The sequence below is a fragment of the Nicotiana tabacum genome, chromosome 17, assembly GCF_000715075.1.
Source record: "Nicotiana tabacum cultivar K326 chromosome 17, ASM71507v2, whole genome shotgun sequence".
In the NCBI taxonomy this organism is placed as follows: domain Eukaryota; kingdom Viridiplantae; phylum Streptophyta; class Magnoliopsida; order Solanales; family Solanaceae; genus Nicotiana; species Nicotiana tabacum.
The window spans coordinates 91,848,756-91,854,141 of NC_134096.1; positions in this window are offsets into that span (position 1 = coordinate 91,848,756).

Sequence of the window (5,386 nt, forward strand, 5' to 3'; positions counted from 1 at the left end):
CCCAATAAATAATGGCATGGTAAAATATTTAAACAATATTATAAGATAAAATGACAATGGAAATGAATCAAGTAGTATGTCACATTTAATTATATCAAATAATGGCAAATAAATACCTCGTAGAAACAAAACAGAATTCTTTTCAACTTTAAGAAAATCACAACAATAATCAAAGGCAAATGCGGCCATAAATCAATATCAACAAGGGCACTCTCGAGGTACCGCCTTGTAGTCCCAAATCATAAACAAATTCACAATATCTCATTTTCTTATCTCACTGCGGGAGCCTTCACAATTTATTTTAAAGAAAATATTTTTTTCCGAAATAGCATCCCGCGTTTTAGCCATCCTTATCACACCGCATGACTTCTAGTAGTTCCCCCTACTAGCCACGCGTATCAAGCCACCCTTATCTCACCGCACGTATTTCAATACCGAGACCTTATACCACTGCATGCGTATCAATATCACAATATATTATAATTTGTACCTCAGGTGCTCAAATAATTTAACTTGTCAAAATAATTCAACAATAATATTTTTCCAAAATAAAGAGCTCACGGCTCATGTCAAAATAATTCAACAATAATATTTTTCTACAATAAAGAGCTCACGGCTCATGTCAAAATAATAATTCAACAATAATATTTCTTCACAATAAAGAGCTCACGGCTCATGTCAAAATAATTTAACAATAATATTTTTTCACAATAAAGAGGTCACTGCTCCATCACAATGAGTACGAAAATCTTACAAAAATATTCAGGAGTAAATAATTCAGAAAAATAATATTTTAAAATCTTTAATACATTGTTTCAATATCAAGTTTAAAAATGTCAAATACTTCATATTAATAATATTTAATTTAAAGAAAATCAACCTTCAAATAATGCACAGAATAAAAGAAATCAAGTTCCAACTAAACAGATAAAATATTTAGCAAGAAAAAGTCAAGTAAATTTAAAATATAAACATTAAATCAATAATGAAGAATATAACAAAATAAAATAATTTAATTAATGCGCAACAGTGATCTACACAATTTAAAACATAATCTTTCACATTTAGCCCGTATACACATTCGTCACCTCGTGTACACGACTTTCCACATATTAAAATTATCAATCCTAGGGAGGAATTTCCCTCACACAAGGTTAGACAAGTCATTTATCGCGACTTGCTCCAATTTAACCAAGTATTATGCTTTTTCCTCGATTTTCCGACTCCGATCGACTCGTATCTAGTCATAATTAATTCGATACAGTCAACAAAAATTATAGTAATCAATTTCATAAGAAAATATTATATTTTTCAATAAAATCCGCAATCAGCTCAAAATTTGCTTGTGGGGCCCACATCTCGGAATCCGGTGAAACTTATAAAATCATATAACCCATTCAATTACGAGTTCACCCATACCAATTTTACCAAATTCCGATAATAACTCGACCTCCAAATCTTAAATTTTCATTTTTGGAAGATTTTGCAAAAAACTTGATTTTTCTTCCATAAATTCACGGATTCATGAAGTAAATGAGTATGGAATCATGAAAAATAATCAATATAGGATAAGGAACATTTACCCCAATGTTTTCCCGTGAAAATCGCCCAAAAATCGCCCAAGAACCGTGCTCCAAAAATCCAAAACGAAATGAAGGAAATGACCATTTTTTGTCCTTAAGTTTCTGCCCATCCGTCACTAAAAGTCCATTCTCCGTCACTAAAAGTCCACAAGAACTTGCTTGTACCAGCCTTCATTCAATCGATCATAACTTTATGTATAAATGTCCAAATGATTAATGGTTTTAACTTTCTGGAAACTAGAATCAAACGACTACAACTTTCATGTTTTAAAAATTTTATGATTCCTTATGAATTGCGAGATATAAGCTTCCAAAGTCGGCTCCATGCATCTGCGAAACTGCTCTACCAGCCTTCATTCAATCCATCATAACTTTCTGTACAAATGTCCAAATAATGAATGGTTTAACTTTCTGGAAAGTAGAATCCAAAGACAACAACTTTTATGTTTTGAAACCTTTCCGATTCCTTATGAATTGCGAGATATAAGCTTCCACAGTTGGCTCCATGCACCAGAAATTTCTACAAATTTCCAGCAACCCTCTTTGTCCGAAATCCATTCCGTTTACCTTCCGAAATCCACCCGAGACCCTCGGGACCTTAACCAATTATTCCAACATGTACCAAAATACAACACGAACTTAGTCGAGGCTTCAAACTACATCAAACAACATCAAAACGACGAATCGCACCTCAAATCAAAATCTATAAATTTTAAACTTTCAAATTATATATCTTGTGCCGAAGCATATCAAATCAATTCGGAATGACTTCAAATTATGCACACAAGTCATAAATGATATAACAGACCTATTCCAATTTCCAGAATCGGATTCCGACCTCGATATCAAAAAGTCAACCCCCGGTCAAACTTCCCAAAAATTCAACTTTTGGCATTTCAAGCCTAATTCCACTACAGATTTCAAAATTAAATTCCGATCACGCTCCTAAGTCCAAAATCACCATACGGAACTGTTGGAATCATCAAAATTCTATTTCGGGGTCGTTTGCATATAATTTGACATCCGGTCACTATTTAAACTTAAACTTTTAATTTTTCATCAAAATTCCATATCTCGGGTTAGGGACCTCGGAATTTGATTCCGGGCATACGCTAAGTCCCAAATCACGATACGGACCTACTGAAACTGTCAAAACACTGATCCAAGTCTGTTTGCTCAAAATGTTGACCAAAGTCAACTCAGTTGAGTTTTAAAGCTCTAATTCACATTTTAGTCCATTTTTCACTTGAAAACTTTCCGAAAAATTTTACGGACTGCGCTCGCAAGTCAAGGAATAATAAATAGTACTTTTCGAGGTCTTAGAACATAAAATTAATTATTAAATTTAAAGATGATATTTTGGGTCATCACAACATCGTAGCTTGCTTTAGGCGCGATTAATAAATCACTGTGACTATGGGTACGGTTCTCGTGGCATAGTCATGATACATAATCCCAATTCGAGTGTGCGTTTCACGTGACTCGACCTTAACTTCAAATAATAATAAAATTAATATGTTGTAAGTCGCGGGTGCGTTTCACGTGGCGCGATTCGCAATGTGTACAAAAACAAACGAGTGCGCGACATCGCGACTTGCTCAAACAAATTCCATAAATATTAAAAGCGATTATAAAGTTAAAATTCACAATGGGTTTTAAATATATAATAAATCAGATAATTAGGCCAATTATTAATAGTTGAACAACCGTGCTAAAACCACGAAACTCGGGAGTGCCTCACACCTTTTTCCGGGTTAACAGAATTCCTTACCCGGTCTTCTGTGTTCGCAGACCAAAAATAGAGTCAACTTCCTCGATTTGGGATTTAAAATAAACCGGTGACTTGGGACACCATAAATTATCCCAAGTGGCGACTCTGAATAAATAAATAATCTAATTTCGAAAAATATCACTTTAATTGGAAAAACTCCCTATCCCCCTATCCGTTCGGGAACAAGGAGGTGTGACAGCTCTGGCGACTCTGCTGGGGATTGAACCCAGAACTTCTGGTTCAGGGTTCAGGGTTCAGGGTTCAGAATTCGAGCTTAGAATAACTGTTATGCTTGGCTTTCTTGTGATTGTCTGATATTATATGTTTGGGCCTAATGTGCTAATTGCCGCTCTTTACCGCTTTGATATTGTCGTGAACTGTATAAAAAACTGTTATGAAACCCTACTTCTCTCTAAGTCTTCTAAATCTTCTGGGAAGCGTGCGCTTCGCGTGGCTTCTTTTCTGTTAGAGTCATACCCTAATTTTAGAGTGAGGATCGGATAAGTTGCAAAGTCGGTGATGCTTATGTATTCCTGGTACGCTCCCCCCCTCCGGCTCGAGTTATCCGCTCGGGAAAGCCAAGTGTAGAACAATACACCCCAGGGTTCAAACCTAGAATAACATAACCTCATGTCGGATCCCTAGTAGGTACGTTTGTTTACATCACATGCATTTTGACTTTGGGGACTCAACACAAGGGTTGGGTCCGTCTAGGACAGGTGTACCCAAATTAAAAAGTCCATCCTGATGCATCTTACGTGCTACTTGCGCAGTTATTTGTTTCGCCTTGCATGTTGACTGGCTTCTAAAATAGGGAAAGAAAATAAAAAAATAACGGGAAAAAAAGAGTGAGAGGTAGGTGTTTGAAATCCGAAACTCAGCCAAAAAATTTTGTAAAAAAAAAAAGAGAAAACAAAATAAGCCAATGTTTGCAAAAAGTCATGTTTCCATGTTCCGTAAAAACTGGCCGAACTACGCGAGTCTGATTCTCACCAGATGCGAGATACGTAGGCAAACCTTATCGGTTCCGGCCCACAATTTTCAAAAAAGAAAAATCCAAAAATATTTTGTTTTACTTCCTTCTTTAAAAAGTCTTTCTTTTTGACCCCAATTTTCAAAAATCCAAAACTATTTTCCTTTAATTCCTTCTTTAGAAGTTTTTCCTTAGAAAATTCCAAAAAAAAAAACTTTAAACCAAAAATATTTTCTTTCTTTTTTAGAAGTCTTTCATTCGAAAAAGAAAATCAAATCAAAATCCAAAAATATTTTTTTTCCTTCTTTAGAAGTCTTTCTCAAAAAAAAATCGAAATTCAAAAAAATAAATATTTTCTTTCTTCTTTAGAAGTCTTTCTTTTCATAAATTTTCAAAAAAAATAAATCAAAATCCAAAATATTTTCTTTTTTAGAAGCTTTCATGGTCCGATTTTTAGAAAAAGTGAAAAAAAAGTTAGTTTACTTAGTTCAGTTCTGATCTTCCCGAACTACGCAAGATCTGATTTATATTCCCACATGATACATAGGCAACCCACATTAGGTTCGATCGAATGATTTAAAAGAAAAAGGAAAAAAAGAGTGATCATTCTAACATGTTTGTTGTTTTGAAATAAAAGCTAGTGATCGGTTTGTTGGTTTTCAATGGCGAGTCACAAAAATAATCCAAGATCCTTCGAAAATAAAAGAATCTTCTCAACCAATGGAACAAGCACAACTGTTGTTGATCCAAGGTCACGAAAAGGCAAATAGGCAAGTTGGCGGTGAAAAATAAAACAAAATGGAGACAAATGTGGGATTGACTTTACCAGATTTGAGCAATAGGACATAGCCTGCTCGGGATGATTTGATGATGGGGAGACATGAGAATTCGTCCAAGTTCTTTAGTAAATTAGTTTCTTTGAAATTTCCCATGTCGTTAGTCCTGAAATCCGACAACCAATATTGGGAATGTTTTGATAAAAAAATCAAAAAATGAGTGCAGAATCAGAACGAATAAAAGGATTGAATGCCGTAGTAGTACTGATGTGTAAATTTGTGG